Source organism: Streptopelia decaocto (genome assembly GCF_964273445.1).
Source record: "Streptopelia decaocto genome assembly, chromosome: 3".
NCBI lineage: Eukaryota > Metazoa > Chordata > Aves > Columbiformes > Columbidae > Streptopelia > Streptopelia decaocto.
In genome coordinates, this window is record NC_138656.1 from 8,715,106 (window position 1) to 8,741,616 (window position 26,511).

Sequence of the window (26,511 nt, forward strand, 5' to 3'; positions counted from 1 at the left end):
TTTACCGTTAATTATTGTCTTTATTGCTGTGGTCATGCTTTGGTACTGAAGTGATGGGCAGAACCCCTTCATACGAGTAACAGTATCAGCTTTTCCTAAGGAATTGTGGTTTTTTTTTTCCAAAAGTAAAAATAATTTTAAAACCCTGCTCAGTTTTAAATTATTTATCACTATGGATGCATTTAAATGGATTTCCCTGTAGTAGCCATAACATTTATTTTTTCTCAATAGTTTTCAGTAGTTCTGGGAACTGTTTTTCACAGAAATGTCTAATTATTATCACTAGCAATTAAATTTATTTATTATGTTTTGCTGTTGCTGAGCTTCTCATGCCATTGGCATGCTCTCTTGTACACTCTCACCAAAGATGAAGGGAGGTATAATTAAATTGCAGAGTAAAATTGTCAATGTTGACATTGTTTCTCTTTCATGGGGCAGTTTGTAACCATCTACACCTTCTTCCAGGTTTACATTATTTTGTTTGTTTTCCATTTTGTAGTTTTTGAAAATACGCTTTTTTTGCCTTAATCTCCCTGGGGTTTTCTTTGTTTTTGTGTTTTGTTTTTTCCATTCCTTCCCATCCATTAAATGTTGTTTGTATTCTGATAACTTTTCAAGAAATTTAGCAGAGCATCAGCTACCGACTTGGTCTGAGCCACTTTAGTCAGAATTTATCCTTTCCCTGTGGCAATCTGGAAAAATTGGTGCAGTGGAAAAAGAGAAAGGAAAATGAACAAATGGAAAAGAACTCTCCACCCCAAAGAAAACATTAAACTTTATCCTTTCAGTAGCAAAATATGAAGAGATTTTTTAAAAAGAGGAAGGAAAGGGAATTTTGAAATTTTCAGTTCTGATGGAAAAAAATGGGAAGTTTTGGACAACCCGAAGCATCTTTACAGAAAGATCGGGTTCTGAGATGGGTAAGAAAAGCAAATGCATGAGGTTTTTTGGCTTTAAATGGCAATTTTTTTTTTCCCTAGCACTTGCTTTCCACCCTTCTTTCCTGGAACATTAGGACACACAAGGGGTTAAAGGTCCAGGAAGAGAGCTAGGGAAGAAAAATCCCTCTGTTAATTGATCTGCCTGTCTGGTGACGAGGGCCAGCTGAAGCTTGTCAGGAACTGTATGAGCTGAATCAAGCTTGGGGCCCTAAGTAAAATACAGACACCTGGAGCGAGGAGGGGCTGGCTCGCTCTGTGTGCAGCTATTTAGTTGTTCTTTTAATGTAGGCAGGGAAGGGAAAGGGTCAAACAGTGCTGAGCCTGGGCTTGAGGGATCTCAAATAGTTTTTCCACTGAAAAGAAACAAGGTTAAAGCCTGTTAATGGCATCTAATGCTATTATTGTGCAAGTCTGTGTGTACTTGTGGGCTTGCTGATGTAGGTTGGAGGCAGGTTTTGGCGACTGAGGAGGTGGTGTTGTGTGATGGTGTTGCCCATAGGCACGTCACTGGGCAAGGAGCAGTGGAAATCTTAGCGAAATTTGCACAACTCGATTTTGATTCGCGCTGTTCAGGGCAACGTGCTCAGAGGGGATCCTTTACCTTCTGCCCTCCCCTTGCCGAAGGATGAAGCGATCCAGAGTCCATCCTAAAAAAGCATTTTTCTTTCTCCTTATTCTTCAGCTCTGCCTCCAGACCAGCAATCTGGCTATGATTCTGCATGCCACTTTGTTTGACCCTGATGACATAAGTTGACGCATGTACTTTTGAACCTTCCCAAGAATGAATAATATCCCTGCAATAAAATGAAATCCTAGCATTTTTAACCCGACAAGCCCCTGTGATTGTTGGGGCCAGGCATGTCAGATGGTGGCTCAGCCGATGGACGCCTGAAATGGAAGTGGATAGATTTCAGCCCCAAAACAAACAAGCCATTGAGAGCTGGCACTGGTCTGCTTTTCTCGTGATACCTGTGATGAGTATGTTTGAAACACTGAAAGCTTTTCTCAGGGGTAGTGGGAGGAGGGACAGAGGACTAAAGAACATGCAAAAGAGTAGAGAGACTTGCGGCTTCAGACTTTTATGGTCGCAAGTAGCTGAGGAAAGCTCAGGGGCTGGGGGAGGCTCGCTGGCTCTAAAACTGTCTCTTATTCTCATGGGTTTGGTATAAGTTGACATAGGTCTTTCCCTCCCCTTTGTGCCGAGTTCCCAAAATACTACACTTAAATTAAAGATGGGCCTCAAGGTTACACGAAGTTCAAACTTCCGCTAAATTTAGAGAGGTCAAACCCAGGACTTTATTTGGGGATTTCTATGCTTTTTGAATACTTGCATACACCTGGCTGAGCCAAGGCCTTATAAATGAGAACCGAGACACAAATGAACTGCATCACCATTATTAACATTAGATCCTAAGCCTTAGCAATTCCATCCCAGCAGCTTTGCTGTTTGTTGCCCAGACGTGCCAAGAGCAGACCATAAGTGTGACATGAGCAGAGTCCTCTTCTCCAGGAGAGGCTGCCAAGCTTCTCCGTAAAGTCCTCAAACCCTGACAAGGCATTGTGAAATACTGAAATCCACTGTGCTGAAGGAGAGCTGTGCTTAAATCAGGATGCAGGAGTTTGTGTTTGGCTGAATTAGTGTGGTGACTGTGCATAACTGAAGTAGAAACTTCCAGTACTGGCTTGTGTGTGTTATTTGTTGGATGAGATGAATCCTTTTCCGCTGGACCTCTAGTACTGTGGCATACGAGTGGAGCAGAAGGTTTGCCTAACTGTGGTAAATTTACGTATTTATATCTGAATTATTGCATTGAAAGCAGCAGGAACAAATAAATGTGTATTGGAAGAAGATTAGGTCTCTGTTAGATAAGGTCATTGTCTTCATATAAAAAAAGTCAGGTTTCACTTTTTTCATTCACTTAAAATGATAAGACTACCTTGAAAGTGTCTTTCACACTTCAATTTTGTTTTGTTTCTTCAAGAGAGGCACTGAGGAGAACTGATTGCAGTTACTCTTGACATTTTAAATGGCCATCCTTTTCCTCTTGGATATGGTACCCAGATGTATAGTTAGTAAGTTAAAGTGGCTCCGCTAAAGATAAGGATGCTGTGAACTTCGGTTTTACAACTCCTGCCTTGGCCTCCCAGCACAGCTGATTTAGTAGGAATGAGCTTTTCCCGCTCAGAGAAATTCAACGGGGAGGGGGGAAAAGGGGTGAGAAAAATAACAATACTCCACAGGCTTCCACTCTAAAGGTAGCAAAGCTGCTTGACTGGGATGTTGAGAGTGATCCCCTAAAGCGGAGGGCCAGGGGAACTGCCCGCACAGGGAACCCACGTTCAGCCGGGGCAGGGGCAGGAGCTGGGCTTGCCTGCTTTGAGAAATGCAGGAGGTGGAAAGAGAATAAAAGGAAAGTGTGGTGAACAGATTGCTTGAGCAGAATATTTTAGCCTAAAAAAATAATACTAAAAGAAATCCACAGACAACCCCCCAGCCATAAGCCTACAGTCCCTTGTATGAGGCTGATGAAATTTATAGAGAGAGAGACATAACAAAAGAAATTGTTTATTTGTTTGTTTGCCTTTATAAAACCCATTTGGGAGGAACATCAACGAATATACCATACATCAGTTATCTGCCTTATACCAGTTACACTGATGCTGGAGACGTCCTTTGTTAGAAATTAATGTATGTAATAAAGTTTTACATTTTTCATATGTTTTGAAGTATGTGGGCCATAATTCTTTTGACTGCATAATTACTTTTTGTACACAAGAAAAATGAGGTGCTTAGGCCTAAGTAAATAACCTCAAAACAAACCAAGAAAAACAGTTGCATCTTTTTTATCTTCTGTGTTTTGCACAATAAATATTTTGTTAGAAACTTTAAAAAAGAAAAAAAAAAGTTATATATCCTCAATATCATTTCACTTAAAAAACAGAAAAAAAAACAAGCCTCTCTAGGATCACATTGAAAAAGACACTGAAGTTACTGAGAAAAATACGTGTTATTTTGTGAAATTTTTAGGTACAGATGAAATTAATAGTTTCCAGAACGTTTTTGCCTGGTTAATCGTTTTAGCTGAGTTCTTCCCTCTCTTCACTTCTGGGCCATCGAAAAGCTCTAGTAAATGAATTTCAGTAGATCTAAGATCATGTAGTGCTCTCGCTTTTCTGCCACCATTCCCTTTAGCTGAGCCTGAAGTCAGGACTGAAGAGCGGAGCGATGAGCAGCTGTGAGAGAAGAGCAGCCCAGTTGAACCAGTCAGCAATGGAGGAGCTCTCACTGCGAATCAAACTGTCTTTCTTTTGATCGCTAATGGCAAACATAGAAAATGGTGAGGTCACCTCCCAAAAGTTGGTTGCTGGCTTATATATCACGCCAGCATGAGAGAAGGGTTTGTGTTGTGGTTTTTTTTCCCAAATTCAGGAAATTTGCCAGTCTGGTTTTCTGAGCTTTCCGGATGGTGTTTGTTTGGGTTTGTGTGGAATGCTCTTTTTATTTTATATTTTGAGGAGCAGAAGCTTTTTAGAAGACTTTTAAAGGAAAGAAAGCAGGATTTGCAGGGATGGCAGCAGGATCTTAGGTTCCCCAGCCTGTACGTTGTATTTAGGAGGTGCAAGTGGTTGCCCTGGCCATGGCAGAAGCTCAGTCCCTCAAGTAAAGGAGCCCTGGAAAAGGTCACAGCCGGTTTACCTCTTCTGATCCTCAAGCAGTGAACTAATGTCAGCTGAGGGTCACATAAATACAGAGATAGGAAAAGGGGAGGAAGGAATGCTTTGGAAAAAAAAAAATTGAGATACTCTTTTTTGAACTAAACTGAAATAATCTACTCTACGGCAGAAATTAGGGAGTCACACCGGGTTTGGCACTGGCTTAAATAAATCAATTAAAGTACTGATTTAAGTTAAACCAATATGCTAGCAAGGCCTTAGGTTTTCATCTTCCAAAGACTTATGTGCCTGCTTGGCTGAACAGTGGGAGTGATTATCTGTATAATTCACGGTAGGAATACGGCCTTATTATTTAAGAATTCAGCTTTATAATATATACTGTATTTGCAGATCATTGCCTCCATACAGGGTTTCTGTGGATTTGGAGCCACTTGTTCTGGGTAAAATCTATTTCCAGCTCCTCCACCCACCCCATACACTGTCACGGTCAGGACTGTCGGCTCTCCCTCCTCATCCCCATGAACTGCGCTGGTGGTGCTGGTGGGGGACTTGCCACTTCTGCGGAGCCAGGCCATTTTTTATAAATATGTAAATAAAATTTACCTCCTTTTGCTGACCTCTCGAAGGGCCATTTTTGGCCTGCAGCAAATATTTATGTGTGAGCTGTAAACCCCTGAAACTGAGGGGTTATAGTGGAAATGCTGACAGAGTATTAAGAGACCTTTAACCCTTGGTTTAGCTGGCCCTGCTATAATTACAGGTCTGTCTGTTATTTTCAATAGCACTCGTCATGACCTTGCCTCTATTTTTTAATTATAGCAGAACTTGTGAAGGGAATTATTACTAAGTTGGGGGTTCCCCCCTCTCTCTAAATTCAATCTTTATTAAACATGTAAACCGCTGAAGAGGCAAGATTGGGCTAATAGCCTTTTCCCTCCCTTCCCCTCCCTCCTTTCGGGACTGCGATTCAAGTTGTGCCTAAGCCCCGAGTAAAATGAATGCTGTGATTTGAGCCTCCTGAGTCCCCTGTGAGCACTGAAACTGGCTGTACAATAAGCATCAAAGGTTAATGAACAAGGGAAAAAAAGTTGACATTTTATTTGGTAATGGTTCTGGTGGCTGAAATCCGAATGGAAAAGACGAGATCTAGGAGGAAATTGCCTTTTCTTTTCCCCTTCTCTTTCTTTTATTTTTTTGAAACATCCACGTCTGGAGGAGGCAGGTCCTATTGGACCCCAGAAATGCCTCTTCAAAAATGTTTGTGATCTCAAACAACTGGGCCATAGCTTGCAGTTTAAGGAGAGCAGCTGGAATACATTTTTCAAGCAACACTGTCAGTCCTCGCGCTGCCTTCTTTGTGCTCTCCCTTAATTCAGGGAGAGAAGGAGGGAGCTGGGGCAATGGTATCCAGCCCCTTTCGCTGCTGACCCAGAGCAGTTCGGCGAGCTGCCAGCTCTCAAGGTGGAAAAATGCCCCGTTCTCATCAGCTGTGTGATGTCCTGTTGGGTTTTCCCATCTGGCCCCTGCAGAGGTTTCTTCAGCCCCAGTTGCCCAAGCTTAATGAGGCTGAAGTCGCCCACTGAGTCTGCAGCATGCGAGGAATCCCCCGGGTATTGGGTTATTTTACAGCTCGGTGTCCTTTAGCAATGCTAAAGGGTTGATAGAGGGACTTCCCCAGCTGGTGAGCAACTCCCTGCAGTCCAACAGTGACCTGCTTGTCTCTGTCTTCTGATGGAGGAGAGAGCAGCAAACACCTCCAGATACCACCACAGGGCAATCCTACATGTCAATGGGCTTAGAGCAGTGAAGGGGCCATGTGTATCCTGCAGAAAGGGGGGTCCTCCATCCTGAAGTTATACATTGTGGGAGAGACACTTGGGTTGTGCATGGACTTCTCCTATCATAGAACATACATAAACTCTGGATCTTGCAGATCCAGTGCTTCTCAGTGCTGAGGAAAGGCCAGCAGAGAAAAAAGTCCCAGTGTGGAAGAGCACAGCGGTCCCTTGCATAGCGACACTAGCATGTTAAAAAGAAGGGGATGACAAGAGCTGTGCTTCGAGGCAGGAATTTTCCTGGGATCCTCTGGCTTCCTGCTCAGATCCTCAAAACGAGTGCCAGGAAGGGTATGGGCTTTTTGTTGGCTCTCGTCCCCTTGGGGAAGGAGGACCTTGGCAGTTCTTTCAGTATCTCCCCATCAGATCCACAAACTGAACCTTTGGAGCAGTTGGGGTATTTTCTTTTTTAATGTCAGTGATGGATTGGCCTTCAGTGGCTGAATGACCTTTCTGTTCCAGTCTAGACAGCTGCGGAGGGTTTGAGAAGCATGACTGGATCAGGCCCTTAGGAAATGCTTTCACTAAAGCACTTTATGCACATTCGGAGAGCTCGTGAATCACTGCACTTTGCAGATAACTCTACCCTTAAAATATAGTAGATTATATTCATTTTAATATTTACCCAGGTAGGATGCAAAGCGTGTGGCCATGAGGCGTAGCACGGCGTTGAGCGATGGCTTGTCTGCATTGTTTATAGATGAGTAATTAGGGTTGCTGCACTGAGGCTGTGGGATGGGGACCAAACTGCCTGGATATTTATTTACATGACTCAATGAATGAAACGGAGTTGGAAGCATAACTTATAGGTGTTATTCTTTGTCCCTTACCCACTCTCCTGCCCCAAAAATGCAATTTCAGAGTATCCATACCTTCTTCACCCTGTATCTTGACACTGCTTATTTTGAACACCATCTTCCTTTACTGAGGTGTAAGGAAAATGAATTAGCACAAGCCAGCGTGGGTAATTAATATTGTGTGGGCGAGAGAGGGAGAAGACTTTTTAAATGGCTTGCAGTACATTTATAAATCTGTCCTACAGTGTTCACTGCTTGTAGTTATAGCTAAGGATGCTCTGCTGCCCCTCATCTACCACCTCATACCGCTGACTGCCTTCTCCCATTTGACGATGCCATCACTGCAGAGTATTTTACCTGCTGTAAATAATGTGTGAGCTTTTGTCCGGGAAAGCTGAGCATTTGGATAGACAGAATTTTACAGTGGAATCGCCTCTGTAGGTTGAACCAATCTTATCAGTGCTTTCTGCAGAATATTTTATCTTGTTTTAAAGTACAGGTTGTTACGGAAATTATTATTGAAAACAGAACTGAAAGTAAGGCATTCTTAAGAAAAAAAATCTGTAGACATGTAGATTTTGAACTACTGAAAAATGTGTAAAGTGTATGAAAAAGTAGACCCTTTGCTCCAAAATGAAAATAACATTTCTATTCCCAGTTTGATCAGAAGAGTGGGTTTCCACTTTTCCATCCACTTTAATTAAATTGGTGACTAGTCTGTACACAATAATTTTAGCTTATAAAGTGCAAAGCATTTTAAGGGAAGTACGACATAAAAAAACTACGCCACTTACACAAGGTGGCACAAAAGGAAAAGGCTGAACTAGGACCAGAGTCTGACCAAGCATCGGGTTGTTTTGGTTTATGTTCCTCTACATATGTAGTTCTGTTTGTGAGAACTAAAATGCTGATTAGCAGGTTGTTATTTTCATATATGTGTCCAAACCACATGGACTTGTGTCTACAAGTTAATCACAAGTATGGCTATACTATAAGTCAGTGTTTATTTCCTTGGTAATTGCATAGGTGGACTCCATTGCTATATGCTATGAATATCCCCTGTATATCTTTATTTCTAAAATGTATATTGGCTTTATTTTAAGGACCTACACAAAGAGAACCAAGCAGGGGAACGTGTGAGCTGACCAGGAGAAGTGTTTTCTTAGGTAGCTGCCCAGTGGTGGGGTGACCAGGGGGTGGCTTAGCCAGGTCATTCACTCTCCATGTCCTACTGCTTTGCTCACCTAAGCCATTCTTCTTCCCTCTACACTTCCCATAACATACCAGCACTAGCGTGGATACATTTTGACTGTTATGTATATGTACACAGAAGCAATATTGGGCCAGAAACTCCAATCTCCTTTGTAAGTCTACCAAAAACCCAACCAAGACCAGTTGTACTGACACGTGGGATCTGCCTTTCCTTCTTTCTTTCCTGTGGTATCTGTAGTTAGTGAACATGGCACTGACTGTTGTTGAAGGCAGCTTTTTTTTTTTTTCATAAAACACTCAGAAGCAGTTATTTCCTTCCTGGGGGCATTTATTTGCTCTTCTGTAATAATTTGTATATTCCCTAAATGCCAAAGGGATATTCTTCTTGCTAACTCCGGCTAAAATAAAACATAACGGAGGAAACCACTGGCTGTATGCTAGGGCAGGTCAGGAAAGGGGCAAGTTGATTTATGCTTCCAGATGACCCTATGCCATGAAGCTTTTAAAGGCACGCTCGCTCACAAGCACATGGGGAGTCCCCGGGTGCCACCGCCACGCACGGCGGAGCAGCAGCCCCCGCACCAGCCCCGGGAGGAGGGTACCAGTCGCTGCCCGCACCAACCTGGACATGGAGATACTTCTGATCCCACCTCTGCCCAAAGCAAAAGCCAAGAATCAGGGAAATTTGTGCTCTTGAGTCATTTAGGTGCTTCCCGAAATCCTGCGTGATCTACCAAATTGCCAAAGTAAATGAACGAATCACATTTTTAACGTTTTGCTCATTTCATTTGACAGATTGCCAAGTGAGACATTTCTAGAGGTCTACAAGTCACTCAGGTGAAAGAGTGACTTTCTGCTGTATTTTTTATGTGAGTAAAATGCCGATCTGTAAAGGATTAGGAGCCTTTCTTCAGAGTTTGAACTTTAACATTTTCCAAGGCTCGAATTTTCAATCTTCAAAAGAAAATAGTCATTTCATGGTGAGTTATGAAACGTGAATTATTTATTCCACCAGTAAATATGTAATTAGGCATATTTTGAAAATCTGTAATTAATCCCTCACCCTTTAAACCCATAAGAAATGCTAATATGCCTCTGAGGTAAGGCAGGTTTCTATAGAGGGCATTATGTAAGCTGTTCTGATCTGTTGTGTAATTATGTTTGCTGTCTGTAGTGGAAAAAAAAAATCCTAGTGAGAATTTGTTGTGGAGGAGAGGGAAGAAAGGGAAGAAAAAGCCTCGTTCCTCACTGAGCAGGAGGCAATTTTTAAATGGCAATATGGCCAAAGCTTTTCATTTGTTTGGGTTGGCTTTCAAAGTGTGCAGTTCATGCATGGGGCAAGAAAATCGAAGCTGGTTATTTTATTCCTACTTGATGCAGCAAAATCCCCGCCTCAATAACCCCATAGCCAAGAGCTTGGCCCAACTGTTGTTCCCCCCTTATCCTCTTACTCCAGCAGCTCCCCCAGTGGATTTTTCCTGATAAAACAGGGAGATCTTGAATCCGAGTAGTACTTTTTGAACCTTTTCATGTTCATTCTCTCATCCTTCTTCCCGATAACACGGTATAAAGAAATATTACCAGAAAGAAATATGTATTTTATATAAATATATATATATACATATATATATATATATCACAAGAAGACTTTCCAGCTGGAAAGTCTTTTGAAGTAAGGAAATCTGTTGAGAAGCAAAATATAGTTGATCTGACTGATTTTACCATTGTGGAAAGCCCAAAAGCAGATTGCTGAGCTCAAAAGTGGTTTTAGTTTGGAACAACTGGGCATATTTTAAGAGCCTTTCACTAACAGCAACTACCGAAGCTCTGTCACTTCACTGTAAGAGTCTCTTGTTGTCATTTTAACTTCATTAAGAGGACAAGTGCAGCCTACTAATTGCACCGATGAAAGCAAGGAGAGGTTTAAAGGTCAATGGATGCCATTTTGGTCAAAATTTGGCACATTGTCACTTAGGATGGGACTTAGAGGGGACAGCAACGTTGTACTCGCCACCAAATATGATATAAATTGACTCGAAAAGCAAGCAGATGAGTTCATGCACATGTGTTCATTGGTGATTAGTAAATATGGCGACCTGACTATAACCTCAGAAGCAGCAGGTTGCTCTTTTCCAAAGCAGAATACTAGGGGAAAGGTTTTTCCATGTGATGTGCCCTGTTTCCTTCACTCAGCCGTTGTCAGACTCGTAATTATTGAGCTTAGTTCATTATTTCCTCGGCTCCCACCAGCGGAGCTAGGTGGGAACCATATCTTCTTTTTCTCCGTACAGCTTTTTACTGTTGTCCCAAGGGAAGGACCTTGGCTCAAACCTGTGGCCTCAAAATTATCTGGCCTCAGAAACCCTCTAAAAGAGACACCTTTAAATGTTACGCTGAGCTCGCCCACTGCACTCAGGAGCAGGCAGCAAATGCTGACTCCGTACTTCACGAAGAAAGGCTCGCTCCCAGAAGTCAGCCAAAAGGTTGGGCATCAATCAAGCAGATGTAGAGCCTGTTCTCTTCTGAAACGTAGGCAGCTTCAGATTAGAAAAGTTGTAGCTCCTAAAACTCTGCAGTAAGAAGAAGGTGCCTTTAGAAGCAGAAAAATACCCGTCAGGCTACTCCTGAACAGGAACATATCCCCAGGTCAATGACATCTGCCAAGCGCTTACAGCACCATTGACATGAACATGGGGGTTTACTCCAAAGCAATCAGAAATACAGCTTCCTGTAGAAGTTGTGAACCTGCTGGTGAATTCGTCGTAGGTACTTTGATGTTTGTCATCTTTATTAAAGGCCTTGGAGATGTGAGCTGATGTGAGGATCTCAGCTTTTGCCCAAGTCAAGGAGGCATCCTCACAGAGAGGATGCTGCTTCACTGGGGAGAAGGTCTATGAAAATAAAACCTGCTCCATTGTGATTTGTTGTTCTGAAAGTCTTTAATTCCTAGTCAATCTCTTAGGAGAAAGAAAGACGTTTCCAGGGAGTCACTTATGCCACCTTAAATAGATGTGTTGGCTTTTCCACACCCGCTAGCCCATGACAGATGGACAAGACATCTAATTTTCTGGTGCATGAATAGTTGACTGAGGTGAGCAGAAGCCCGACTCAAGCTCTCAGAGAATCCAGCCCAGATGGCAATTATGAAGAGCTGCGTATGCATCGCTGAAATTTTATTATTTTTAAGCCCAGATGATAATTTCTGGGGTCCTAACTGATGAGTACTCAGTACTGGCATTTGGCAAAGCTGCGTCTGCTTATTTTTATTTCAATTACACATAAGTCAAAAATAGTCTTGTTTGTATTTTAAGGGACAGTAAAAAGGGAATATAAATTCCTGTAATGTGAGCTTTTCAATGAGGTTTCATTTCAGTTTTCAGTTCATTTCGTAAAGTGAATTTACAATAGAAATGCTGTCAGTGGACATTTTAGCTGAAAGTATGCTGGTTTCAGCGATGGAGAGATAAACCTCTTCTCAGACTGTGCTTTTGGTGCAAAGAGGTATCTGTGTCAACAAAACAATCCTCAAAAATGTGAAAGACTGCTGCAAAGAGGAAAGGAATAATCAGTTCTCCACGCCTCTTGCAGATAGGACAAGAAGTAATGGGCTTAAATTGCAGTAAGAAAGATTCAGGTTAAAACCTTTTTGTGATAAGGACAGCAAAGCACTGCAGGACACTGCCTGGGGAGGTGACAGTGTCTCAGCACTGAGGGCCTTAAAAACCCCAAGATAAGGATCTGTCAGGAATGACACAGGTGCCATGGGCCAGGGAAGAGACTGGTGACCTCTGGAAATCTACTTCAGCCCTTTGAGGCGGTGATGACTGGGGGGGATGCACTCTGGGGAGGTCTTGTTGTTGGTTGTCATCTGTGACAGGGTCTTAGGTCTGGGAGCAGCAGGAGTGGGACCAGAGCTCTGAAGGTGGATAACTGAGTTCAGAGGGAAAAAAAAAATAGGCAAATGGGTCAGAATGTGTTCCAAGTCTTTCAGTGGACCCTCTCCTTGTTTTTCTGATGAACTCTCAGGGTCCATCACTTTCTGGCTTTCTGGCTGCCACAGATATCGCTGAGTGAATAAGTGGGAGAGGTTGGAGTGTTTCATTTGCACCATTTAGCTGCGTGAGAGATTGCCAGACCCTAGAGGAGACATAAAAAGGGATTGGCATGGGGGGAAATGCTGTGGAGAGAGAAAGGACTCTGAAGTACGAAGAGCCTTTAGAGGGCAGTAAGTATCCTTGGAGGGGAGAAAAAGAGAAAAAATGGAGAATGTGGTAGGTGAGAGATGGCATAGGGTGTTCAAGTGGGAGCCAGAAGGGTATAATGAATATGTTTCTGCTTGGCCCCTGCCCAGAAACTAGTGGAAGTTTGGTGTTATCTGTCTTTTAAGCTCAGGGTGGTGTGATCAACAGTTTGGTATAAAAGTAAGGAATCAGTAAAACAAATAAAATCTGAAAACCTTGAAATGCCACCATGTGCTTTCCTGCACCATTAAATGGCCCCTTCCCTGGGAAAGAAACAGATTCTTGGTCCCGATATATAAATACGTGTATGTGTGCATCCGTTGTTCATGCATTGTGCCAGTATTGTGCCTGGGGTGCACCTAACCCAGAGGGAAACTGGAAGCAATTGCCGGCTGCTGTTATGGCCACGGTCACTGCTGCAGTCCTGGTCGCAGTGATTCCCTTCTTCTGAAAACTTTGACTCCCAGACAAGCCAGGCTGAGGCTGATCATACAAATCCCGGACATAATTCTGACCTTATTTACTCCAGGTGAACAAATCGTGTCTGAATTCTGCCTTGTAGCACCATGAGGAAAATGGCACATTTTGCTTGCCAGGTGTTTCTCAAGGAAATAGGAGTCTGCGCACCTTGTGTGTTATCTGTAACATACAGCAGGTCAGGGACCCTTAGTGTCCTGTGCTTCACACACACAGTTATGATTGTATCAATGACATCAGGTATTTTGCATGATACAGGATATTTAGTTAAAATATTCCTTACCGTATCAGAAGATGCTCTGTCGTTCATTAAACATTTACTGTATGATAACTACAATGTGTCATTGCATTCCTCTTTTCTGATTGTAGTTTTTCATAGTAAAGTTGCTCTTGCACTACAGTGACTGCAGAATACGGAATAACATACTGCTGCACATAAATGCTCGTCTTGCCAACTGGTTAGTTGGTTTGAGTGAAAAACCATGGGAGAAATTTGAAGTGAGACAGCATACAAATCTAAAACCAGGATCTATCATGCCATAGCTGCTTTGCTAGCTTATCCGTGGGTCTGTACTTCCAGAGTATGTTTCATATAATTACTACATTACATTTTTAATTATGTTTGTTTTCTCCCTTGCAGTGCCCATTTCTTACGTTTCTTCTTCAATGTATATAGTACTCCAGCAACATGCACATTTATAATTACAGAAGATAAAGTTATAATATTCCTGAGGCAAAACTGCATTTTAACAACTGTGCTAATGTGGAAAACAACTTGTGCAGAATAAATATGCCCTACAATTAGTGGTACGCCGACATTTTTCATGGTTACCTTACATATAAATAAACTCAAGCCACTGACATTTTTCCCGAGGGCTTTTATCTCTGCAGCCCCAAAACTGCAGGCAGATTTGTTGTAAGTAACACTATCACCATAATAAGTTTGAAAACCCTTTTTTTTTTTTAAATTTCATCTGCTTTTGCATCTGCATAGCTCGGGGCTGGGCCTGCAGGTCCGATATTGTCTGTCTGACGAACCGTCGCCGCGTCCCGTGCTCCCCGAAGCCTATCATTTGGCTGAGGCTAACAGGAGGTGACTGGGCAAAGCCGTTTCACCTGAGGGTGGGCCAGGTCACAGGTCACTTGTAATAGCTTCTCCATGCATCTCCAGACCTGTAAATGAGACCAGAGCCCGACTCACTCCACTACACTTCCTTTGTCTTAGACGGATGCTCTAATCAAACAAATTACCGAGCCCGTGATCACAGCCACTGAGCCAGAGATGGTTTTGCAGACGCTTGTCTGGAGCCCTCCAAGCCCCCTCGACCATGCAGCGCTGCTTAAAAGAAAGGGCTAATATTTTCCACCAAAAGTAATAAGAAGATGTGCGGTCACTTGGCTAAGCCGGCCTTGGAAAAAATCCCCGGGGACACCACAGGACACGTTTTGACAGGCGCGGCACAGCTTTCTTGGGTGAAGAGCATGTATATGAAACAAGGAAGGGGGTGTGCACGTGGTTGTGCTCCACTGACCCAGTGTGTCCTGGTAGAGCCTAGATGCCACATCAGTAAGAGCATAGGTGTACCTTACTTCTGGGCAAAGCTAAATCCTGCTTGGCTTTTGAATTCGTTTGTAAAAAGGGGAGAAAATCGAGATGGGCAAAAATGACATGTGTGGGGGAAAAGGTGAGTCCAACCATAAATAAGTGAACTCATCCAGCACCGATGGAGAAAAGCATACAGGCGTGGTTTGTTTATTGTAAAATTCAGCCTTAGGCAGAGGATTTAAAACTGATCAGCCTGCTACAAACACATAATATTAGTCTTGTATTTATTTATTGCACAGTCCTTTAGTTTTATTTATTGACTGTCATTCCCTGCTGTACTGCAGGCAATGCTGTCGCTGTATTTTCTTAAAACTTACACAATAAATTTGTAAACATAAAAAAAATTCCAGCTATCCCATATTTTTCTTCCGCATTTTCCAGACACTTTGGACTTTGTTGAAGTAATGTTGGTTGATTACTTGATTCTGACTCTGAAAAAGACAAAACAAAACAAAACAAAACAACTAGGTACTTTCTGGCCTCAGATGTTCTGTGTGATTGTAAAAGGGAAAGAAACCAGTTTTGACTCAGAGAATGAGCTACTGCAAACAATCTGTTGCTAATATAGTCTAATTGCTAGTGATATTTTGAGAAAACAATTAAATTGGAAGTGGGGTTACTTTGGTGTTTATTGTCTGTGACAGCTTCTTTTGGAAACAGGCTCGAAGAGCTGCCGAACTGAGGCTGCAATGATGTGCAAATGATACTTATCATGAATGCAGAGCCAGCCAGCGAAGAAGGGAATTATAAAATCAGGGTGAACTCACCTGTTAGACATGTCAAGATGGGCAGCGAGATGTGATGTGGTCAGAGGTGAGTCCATCCACTTACTTGTATTTACACCTTGCAGCATCACTGTCCATCTTTTATTGCACAGGACCATGAGGATGCTTAGATGCCTGCTGGGTATGAGCTAAAAAATCTGCATTAATTTTGTCATTGGAGGGAAAGGTACGATGTACTGGAAGAAATACTGTACTGGAAGAAATACATTTGAACCACAAGTGTAACAGCTCAAGGGAAAAGTCTGGGCAAAATTCCCATGGATTTCCCCGCATCCAGGTTTTCACTGCTGGTTGTCACTGTGATTAGTTCAAGGTGTAAACAGACATGCCCTGTGCAAGCAGCTGTGCTGAAAGAGGAGGTTGCCACCTACCACCAGATCTCCCGCTTGTTCTTTAACCCCCTCATCTGGAAAGAGCCATCTCCTCCTCAGCACCAGCAAAGCTGCTTGCCTGGGTCTGACCAGCCCCGTTTTGAGCACTTCCAGACCGTGCTCCAAAAACCTCCTGCTGAGATGAGGCCGTTCCTATGCAAACCTCTGCCTGATGGGCTGCAGCCATTGGAAGGGAGCTGAGCAGGGATATAAAGGTTGGCCTGAGGCTACCAAAAATGCTGTGAGGACTTGGTGTAAGCCAGTCATATGGTTGAATCAGGAGTATTTCATTGAATTATGGTCAAGCCATCACATACAAGCTAGAGCAGAAATAGCATTGAAGGTAGAAGAGGCTGCAGTGTTTAGAGAGACAATAATTTTCAGTACAAAGAGGCCAGATTGTTGGAAGTATGTGATAAGCCATACCTGAACCAGCCTCAGAGGCCACTGGGAGGGAGCAGGTGTAGACCTACCTGATGCTGGTTACTGAACTTGGTACCACTGGGAGAAGTCGGCACCAGCCCCAGCCAAAACCGTCCTGGCCTTCAGCAAGTGCTGAGTGTGTGTTGCTCCTCCTCAAGTGTCAAGAAGTCCAAGTGTGGCAGAGAAAACTTATTTAAACCCATCTGTATTTTGGTCGTTGAGTTGCAGAGTTTGTATTCTCAAGCTTTTCTATTCTGGCAGAAAGTCTAGAAAATACTCCTTTATATCTCCTGTGAGAACACTGATACTCACAATATCTTCTGGCTCCAGAAGCTGGAGGTTTAGGAAAAGAATCAATTGCCATCTAAGTAGGAACAAAATCAAGTGAAGAGTTTTGACGGTGAGAGACAGTGTCTCAGGAGCTCTCTTGTTTTTGCCCACCTTGCAGAACTGTTTGCATCAAGACCTTAAACCCCCTCTGTAAAAGCTGTTTGCATGCGAGCAGATGGTATTTCATTGTCTTTTGCTACTGATCTTGAATTATCAGCCTTTATAATGAAAATGCCGATTCAGCCTTGACTGTTCTGCTATAACTCTACCAGGACCGCTATAATGCACACACCATATATACTGAATATTTATTATGGTACTGTGCGTATTATTTATTGTATATGCAACGTATTTTGTAGGTGAAAAATGATACCTTATCTAAGTCAATGAGCATAACCAGGAAAAATATGGCAGAGTAATCATGTGATTCATAATTGACATCTGCTCTCCAAAGACTTGGACAGAATCTGAATTTTCAGCGCACGCTGGAAATGCTCTTCTGTTTGCTGGCCTGGGCATAACTGTGCCACTGCTCTCTCTGGCAGCTCCATCAGTCTTCCGTATTTCCATAATTCCCTGGGTGCAGAGGAAAGCTGGGCCAGCACATGCTGAAAATATTTCAAGAAGTTGCAAAAAAGCGGCGATGTTTTTCAGTGTCCAGAAACAAAACAAGGAAGCGTTGGTTTTGGTTTTTTCTATCCAAATGCTAATGAAGACCAGCCCGTGCACGTCCTTAGGGTTTTTGTAGATTTACAATGGGTTTTTATATGTGTGTTTGTGTTCATGTATATAAGAATACATGCGTGCCATTTTTTGGGAAGCATCATCTGCTCTGATTTCACTGCTTGCCGATATCTACTGCGCAGCCTGGACGTGACCAGACCAGCGACACCTCTGCAGCCTCACCCCCTCCAGCATTGACTCTTTGGTTCAATTCCACCCTAAACTCCCACTTCATAAACGTGCCTTTTTCTGACACAGCATACGGGTTCCTTGCACTTATCTGAAGCAACATATGGTCAAATTGCTGAGAAAAGAGAATTTGGAGGATGGAGGTCATTGGCTTTAATTACTTCTGTTCCTGCTGGTCATGAGAAGCTCATGGTGCAGTGGGCGAAGTGGCTGCACTTAGATCCTTTTAATAGGTTGTCTTACCAGCCTAATTATTGACCAGATTTCCAGCAGATGTAATACATTAATGGGATACACAGGCATCCATGAGCAACTCCGCAGAAGAGAGCAGGACTCCAAAAAAAATAGCAGAAATTACAAAGTAGGTGAAGTCATATCTGGTCGACAGAAAGGAAAATAGAAGGGAGAGGAAGGTGGAATTTGAAGAAGTGGAGCTGAGTGAAGCTGTTCAGTTCAACAAGCACGGTGGCTGGGGAAGTTTTCCTTTCACCAGCTTAATTTTTCTTGCTTTTGTAGATTCTTCAGTGTCTACTACCATGGTTGGGAGGAATACGGAGCTGTCTCAGCCCATCGCAACCTGGCTGCGATATGGCGTCCTCGCACGCGTGGGAGGGAGCGCGAGGGCAGAGAGGAGGGGATGGTGAAGGGTTTATTGGTGTAAACAGCAACAGGGATGGAGCGAGAGATTTTTGAACAACAGTCCAAATCACGTTATCGACGGCATCTAGAGACCAGCCCACATCTTTATTGGCGTTGCTCTCACTGCAGGAACGTGGCCAAGTTTGTCTCGGCATCTGAGCTGGTCTTCCTTGTCAAAGACTCTTTTTTCTGGACAGATAAGGCTCTGTTTATAGCACAGTTAAAAGCAACAGCTGAAGAAAACAGGCTTCACCACTTTGATATGCAAAAGACAACAAATTTTATGTATATATGAGGGGAGCAAATCCTGCTCTTGCTGGAGCCTTTTGGAAGATTCCCAGTGACTTTGCAGAGGATTTGAATTACAGCCAGCTTTTGCTTTTTTTTCCCCCAAATTTCTTTTTTCTTCTTCCCCTCTCACAAAATGTCAGGATTAAATATTTTGATTCCAAATGGCACTGTGATGTTTGCAATGCACCTGCTAGAGAAAAAGACATTGAAAGTAATTTGAGGTGTATTTTTAAAAATATTTCAGGTCTCCTGGGTGTGCCAGCTCAATACTAATAAAGCCAGCAAAAAGTGCTTTATAACAACTAAGAAAAGCTGGTTTGGTGAGGCTGTCCTTTCTTCGGGAGAAGGCAGAGGGGAGCATCTCTGTTCTGTGAGCAGGAGTGGAGCTGGGCTCGTGAGTAGTGGCTGCAAGAAAAACCTCTTAAAAGAAGTGTTGAATTTTAATGAAAGCAGCTCATAATGCATAAGAGGGTGAACACTGTTATGCCTAAGTGGGCTTGCTTATATGTCTGGCCTGGGAGCTGTTGTGAAGCCTTGTAGTTGTTATCATAGAGCTCAGTGGGCCTTGGAACAGTTGTCTGGTAGTCAGTCATCTTTATACACCCAGTATGTAGATAGATACACATAAATACATATATGCGTGTGTGTATGTAAATCTGTATGTACCTATATGCATATATGTCTACATATATATAGACACACTGCATCTTATTGAATGTTATACCTATGTATGCATACATACATATGTGTGTATGTTTAGGCTTCTATACATTTTTGAGAGACTAAACAATTAAAAAAAGAAATATCTATATAATGTATGATAGATACATATCAAAATATAATAAATATACATATTTAAGTACATTTTGAGGTTTTGCATATATACTAATTTATATATGAAACAGTTTTCTAGGTATCGTGCCATTTCACATAATGTAGGATGAGACAGATTATGTAATGTTCATAGCGGATAACTGCTACAAAGGAAATCAGAGCAACCAAGTTATCCTCTTATACGGGTGAGTTTAAAGAGACTGACTCAGTGGTGGCATAACCAGCTTCCCCAAGGGGATTTCTGCAAGTGGTGCTTGGAAATGCCCTTGGATTGATGTTCTTGGGCTGTAAAAAGTGGCCAGGCTGCCTGGGTGGGGTGGAAGGGTCTTTTGGGAGCCGCCCTGGGGGTGCAGCCAGCACCCGACACCCACAGCATCGCACACCTGACAGCTCTGACAGCAAGCGGGGTTTTGACATTTGAACATCAGCTTTAAGTACATTTGAAAGTTTAAAAATGAATCATCGTTTGCTAATAGTCCTATCTCCTAAATGCTGCTAATGCACTTATTATCACATCATTTAAGCATCCCGAGTGATATTAGGAAACATCAGTCTCCTGCCAAAAGAATCCGAAGTGCATTTTCTGGCTGCAGCGTTAGGTTGCTTCCTGGGGCTACTAAGCCTTGATGACTGTCTTCCAGGTAAAGCACAAGGAGATTGCCTCCTCCTGCCAAAAGGGGTAGCGCTGTATTTGTCCTGATTTCTGCTGGCAATCGTGTGAATGCTGCTTGGAGAGTCTGGTGTCCCCGCTCCTCTGAAATTCACTCAAGAAAAGAAACATGATATTAGGGGTGGGGAAAATCATGAGAAAATTGATAGTGCCCATCAAATGGGCATCTCTGACTTTGGCTGTGTTACCTGCCTAATGCTGAAGGCCGATGCTGAGCTTGGTTTTAACGGGGATAAACCCAACCATCAAACAAGGCTGATACAAGCAAGTCACAGTGACAGCCTGGGCAGAGCCCACCAAGACAGCAGGTTTTGCCAAAGCCCAGCTCAGACAGATGCTCCGTACTCTCCCTCTTCTGAAAAATGAAAAGCAGAGGTTGCTTCTTGTGTCTTATGAGCTCAAATGAATGGAGAGGGGAAGCTGATGCTGCTGTTTCTATGCTTCATCTTGTTCATACAGGCCAAAATTATGCTGGGCTTCTCAGAAAAAACATGTAATGCTCCTTCCCCATGGTACTCGGCTCCTCGGGCAGGTACCCACAGGTGCAGTGAGCTGTGGGGTCTCAGTTGTGATACTTCCTTCACCGAAGGAGCTCTCCTGGACCTGTGCAGTGAAGGAAATGCCTTTTCTCCTCAGTTCCTGGTGTTTGAAGTCTTAATTTGTCAAGCCCTTGCTTTGGGGGAGGAAAGCACAACCCTGTGAGTGTGATGTGGGATGCCCGCCCCTGCGGACGGGACCAGGGAGGGAGCAGCGGGCTGTTTCCCAACACTTTTCAGATGCCCTCATTGAACAAGAGGGGAAAAAAAACTGGAGATGTCAGAAGTGCCAACACTGAAGGAAAGAAAAAACAAAGGAAAAAGCACACACACATCTGCAGCTGATTTAACTGTATAAATAAATGGTAGGTTCCTTTGGCACTCCCAGCACAAATAATTAAATGGTGCATTTGTGTTGTAGGACACCGTTGACCAAAAATATACATAGATATGAGACAGTGTATGTGTGTGTGTCTGTGTTCATGACGTTTGTCCCGAATCATATGTTTATCTTTTCCCCCAATGCAATTACAAATTCATTAATAACCGTGCGTCTGAAATGAAACCAGGGGGGGAAGCTGGACGGGGCCGTGCGTCAGACTGTGCGCGCAGGGAGCTGGGGGCTGCTGTGCTCGCAGTGAGGCCGGGGGTCTGGTTTTATTTAGGGCCACGCCTCGGCAGTTTTAAGACAACACAATGCAATTACCCTGACCACAAAATGTTCTGCAAGAGCCCGATGGTCCCCGATGCCACCGGGAAGAGGGATGCCGGGAGTGGGCCAGCCCTGGCCAAAGCCTCCCCGGTGGGGCTGTCAGCAGTCATCTCCCTTCCCACGCAGCCCCTAGATGTTAAGGTGGGCTTAACTCCATATATATATCTGCCAGACCTGGGGATTCATCTCCCATAACTACCTGTTTCTCTCTGCTGGAGGTGCACAGCTGAGGATGGATACTGGCATCCCAAGCTTGAAAAATGTCCTTTCTTCCTTTTAAAAAATCCTTGCCGATGCTGGGAACCTGCTGCCTGTATTCAGGCGAAGCTCCCTTGGCAATTTTTCTGAGAAGCAATGAAGACATCAGGCCTTATATGGATTCCATTATTATTTTGTTTTATTGTGTTGTTGTTTTATGAGGGACCCCAGGCCCACAGGGAGCAGGAAGGCGCTACCATCTAAACCGGGGCGGGGAGCGGAGGAGGCACGTCAAGCTTGCCTGGTATCGGGGAATGATTTCATCCTGAGCCCTATTGTGGCAGGGAAACAATTCCTGTTTACCAACAGGCCTGCTATTGTGCTGCTGGTGCCAGAGGAAATCTGCGGCTGAGCCGGGTTGCACAATTGCCAGCATGGCCCCTGCCAGAGCCCTTGGCTCCGTGAAGCTGGGACAGTGGGCAGGGCTCGGCATGGCGCATGAGCACCAACACACCTTGGTGAGGCAGCCTGACCCCAGCCACACAGCCTCAGGCTGTTATTATTTTGCTGTGAGCATGAGGGGACTGATCTGTGCTGAAATACGCATTAGTTTGGGGTCCTTGAGCAAATGTGACGTGGCCATACAAGCAGTGGCATGGTTACTGCACGGGGTGCAAGCAAGAGGAGGGCGAATGGGCTCATACCACCCTTTCATTACTTTTTAAGCAGGACTCCATGTAGATAATGTTAATACCAAACCAGAGAGGGATTTGTGGGTGAAGATGTTGTGGTGTTACAGAGTTTCAGTCTGCTCATCTCTTTCCCAGACTCTATCCAGAATTTAGGTCACCTCAGCGCAAACGCTGGCGCCTCAGACTTCATCTTCTTCCCTCTTCTTCTCAGTTCACCCAATTCACTTTTACAATGAGTGTTCAATTTTAACCTGTGGACTAGGGACAGAGCAGCTTTGCAGGGAATATAAAGCGAGGCAATGCTAATCATGGTGGCACTCCACACAAGGGAGTTTGGATGTACCTCATCGGTCATTTGTGCACCCAAACTCCACTGCCAGCATCTCTGAACAGAACCCTCAAAACCCTCCAAGCCAGATATGCTGTGTGTCCGGATGAGAAATCTGCAGCCAGTGCCCATCTCCAAGAGGACATGGGGTCCCAGATAGTCAGAGAAGGCTGGAGGGTCAATGAACTCCTTGGTGGCTCCACGCAGCCCAGCTGCACATTGTCTGTGGGGCTGTGGCAGCTCCTGAGCACTCCAGGCTGTGTTTAAAGAGGGACATCGGCATAACCTTTAACGTGACACATGTGTCCATGCTCACGTGGCTGGAGCTCATGCAGCTGCACATGAGCTAACTTCACTTGAAGTGGTTTGGGTGCTGCCAGCAATGCAAATCCTGTCTAGAGTAGCCTGTGGCAGTGATCTAGGATTTACCTGCCTCTCAGGGAGGTTTCATTGCCCACCCTGAGCTCTCACAGCTGTATCTACCCATGCTTGGAGCTGGTGCAGATATGGTCCCAACTGCACAGCAGCTTCTCCAGCTCCTCCAGCACGTAGATCTCTTTGCTTTTCATTCTTCATTACCCACTCCTGATGGTGATCCTGGTCTGGCCCAGAAGTTCTGGAAGATGACAAATGACCTGATTTTCTACATCTCCTTTGAAAAGATGAAAACAAAGCTACACACAAGCTCATCTGGCCTGCGGCAATACTGACCAACACATCTTTTCCCAACCTCTTAGGACTTATTCTCATGCAAAGAGAATGAGACAACCCTGGGAGGACAAAACAGTCCAAAATGGTTTTAATTTACCTACCAGTGTGGTCACCAAGCAGGGCCTGGGAGCAGCCTCCAAGCCTTATCGTTGTCTTTCTATAAAGGCATTTATAGCAGTGCCCCATCCAAACAGAGTGACACTGTCTTCTGTGGTCTCATGCCAAAATTTCTGAAAATACCGCATGATTGATGCACATGTGCAACCTTGTATTTTGTTTTGGGGTTGCTTTGGGTTTTTTGTTTTGGTTTGTTTTTTTGTCATAGGCTGCTGGCAGATCTGGTACTATTCCCTTAGCCTGTTACGAGTGTACACTGAGCCATTCCCAGCCAGTTGGAGCTTTTCCACAAGATGGTACTCAGCCCAGTCTATAATTGAAACAGGGCACGGATGCTCCTGGGGAAGGCAGACGTCAGCCAAAAAAACAGGCCACGATAGTCTGATATATTTAATATACAAATAAGAAGTTGTTTCATAAATATCTTATAAAAACTGTAATTTACTTCCCAATATTTTAGCAGATTATCTTAGTGCAAACAGCAGATGTATTTTGGAACAACGAGACAAATGTTTAGCAAAATTAAAGTTATTCATGTGCAGTCACACAGGGAATATTTGCATGATATTTTACTAATTGCTCAAAAATCTGACTTGTAGCAAATAAACAAACAGGGGGAAAAAATAAACCAGCAGAAAGATTAGCCCCAGGCCTCTCGTTTTAAGTTCTCTGAGTCTTTTTTCAACCACTCAACTTCTTCTCTGGCAGCCTGGGGTTCTGTCCCAGTCTCCCCATTGCTCTTCTTAGGCCCGTTATCCTCTTGCAGACTCCTACTTTTCCCCTGGTAACCAGATTTCTTCCAAAAGGGGCTTGATTTTCTCTTTCCCTTAGAGTCCAAGTGTCCTTCCTTGGTCTGCAATTCTGTCTGTTCCAGTTTATTATTGCTGGGCTGTAGTCAATGAGGCCAATTTCCAATTGTCAATTTTCCTGAAGCATTTTGGAGAAATACTTTGCTATTTTAACTAACTCGGAGCTTGCCCCAGATAGGATTAGCCATACAGAAAAACCCAACACAACAGGAGTGGATGCTTTTTTAGTGGCCAGGAATTCAGACCGAGTTACTTTAACCTTCTCTTACAAGTTTCAAGTTACAGCAGCGAGAATTGTGTTGTAGTTGCTGATTGTTATGACATTATTTTATGTCAGGTCTATTTATTTGCCCTCTTGGAAAAAAGAATTTATTTCGAGACGTCAAAATATTTTGTTCGCCTACATTTGATTGCAAGAGGAGCCTTAGGTGAGGCAAGAAAAATATATGTTTATCAAAATGTTGGTGCTCAGTAGATGGTTACATGTTTGTTTATATTTCATACTCCCACATTGAAGGAATGCTGAGAGTGCAAAAAATCAAGTGGTGGAAAGTTGGCGAAGGTCAGAATTAAAAATGATACGTCTTCTATAGAAATCCCATTGATTGCAGGATCAAGTGAGCTGCAGCACAGGAAAGAGAAGTCCTTGGTTTCACAGTACAGCTGCTTTTTGTCCAGAATACTAGAGTATCTAGCAACAGTGAGTGTCTCTTTTCATCCTTCCGTCAGTCACTGTGTGTGGATAGGAAGTGCACTTTTTTTACATGACTTGTACAAGCAAAGGGGAAGCATCTGAGCCTTTAAGGTCCCAACTCACACTGTAAGTCATGTTGCTAACACTGAAAATATTCTCTGTTACGAGGTGGATTCTGGAGGACAGTCTGGGAGGCTTGGAGGGAATGTGTGCCATCACTGTTCGGGTACTTTATTGCCTCGACACCTCAGTGAGAGCTGCCAAAACTCAAATGGCGATGCAAATGGCTGCTCTCTTCCACTGCAAAGTCAGGGCAGAGGGCTGAAACCTGCAAATTAAGCTGCTGGGCTTTGCTCAGGAGTTGCTGTCCATAGGGGAGCAGGGGGTACAAGCTGCTCTTCCCCGCAGTTGGTGCCTCAACATCATCCTTTCTTCGTTGAGGCATTCATCAAGTCCAGCTGTCCCGCCTGACATGGGATACACACCTCCTCTTAGCTCCTCTAATGTGCATCTGCAGGATCCTGCTTTTCATGCTGCCCAGTATTTGCATTTTGACCAGTATTTTCCTTGTGGTTGTGAGGTGCAGGTGGATGGGGATGCTGAGCTAAATGCACAGGTAGGTGCTAAGGAGTCCATAAATTATAAGATCAGCTGTACATCCTGACTGGTCCTCTGAGATTTTGCTGAAGGACTTCTGTAGGATCAGCTCTTCTGTAACCTCATATATTTGTTGTTTTTTGTTGTTTTTTTTTTTCACTTGGAGCAACAGAAATAACACAAAAGGTGACAGGTATATTATCTGACTGAATCGGAAAAGTGAAGGGGAGAACAGGGTGCCACAGTTATTATTCTTTTTCTTTGAAAGAGCAGGTTTCCATTCCTGAAGTTTACATTTTAAACTCACTAAAGTCTTTCTTTGGCCTCTCCCATCCGCAGGTCACCGCAGGAATATGTAAAAAGGAAATGTTTTATTTTAACAGAGTCAAACAAAGTACATGAAACACACCCTTGCTACTGCATAACATTCCTTAAGTTAAATCACAGAACCCAGCAAAACCTTTTTTTTTCCTTTCCCCCCTCAGTCTTTTATTTCATTGAAAAGAGCCTGAAGTATAATATTCTTTCAGGAAGCATAAATCGTATTGCTGGAAGTAATAGCAATCACCTAAGCAAAATCCCACAGGACTCGCGCCACTCTGCTTTCTCAAAAGCTGCATTCAACTACATACGGTGTTGCCTCTTTCCCGGCGGGCGTCCCGAGCACTGCGCATGTGGTCACGCACGGGGAGCTGCGGACGATGCCAAAGCAACTGGATCATGTTGCATTAGGTTTTTTCTGGTGTTTTGGCCCTTACAAGAGGTCCTGGGTCTCGGGAGAAGCTGTCAGACTCCTGCCCAACCATCCTAATTTGGGTCCCTCTTCTTGCCTTTCAATCTGCATGTGTAACTCCCATGAATGTAAATAAAAGTTATGTACACGCACGGAGGGGGAAATAGATGCATTTATCTTGGCTCAAGACAAGCCTCATCTCCCCAAGGAGCTACTTAGGAGGTTATTGAGAAGCCAACAGCAAAGTGCGGTGGGCTGTACCTTCCTACATGTGTGTTGCAGAAATTATTGGCATGTCGCTGATGTTTATGGTGAACAAATAGTTTATTTCTGGGCTAAGAAAGA

At 43.6% G+C, this 26,511-nt stretch overlaps 1 long non-coding RNA gene across 2 annotated transcripts in view; it reads left to right on the top strand.

Moving 5' to 3' along the window:
* The window catches only part of LOC309437871, a 68,073-nt gene extending 48,767 nt beyond the window's left edge, over positions 1–19,306 (top strand). For both annotated transcript variants that reach the window (XR_014183648.1, XR_014183649.1), the window contains exons 5-8: positions 9,256–9,440; positions 13,819–13,985; positions 15,429–15,597; positions 18,122–19,306. This is a non-coding gene — a long non-coding RNA (uncharacterized lncRNA). The remainder of the gene's footprint in view (positions 1–9,255; positions 9,441–13,818; positions 13,986–15,428; positions 15,598–18,121) is intronic.
* Positions 19,307–26,511: the final 7,205 nt, after the last annotated feature.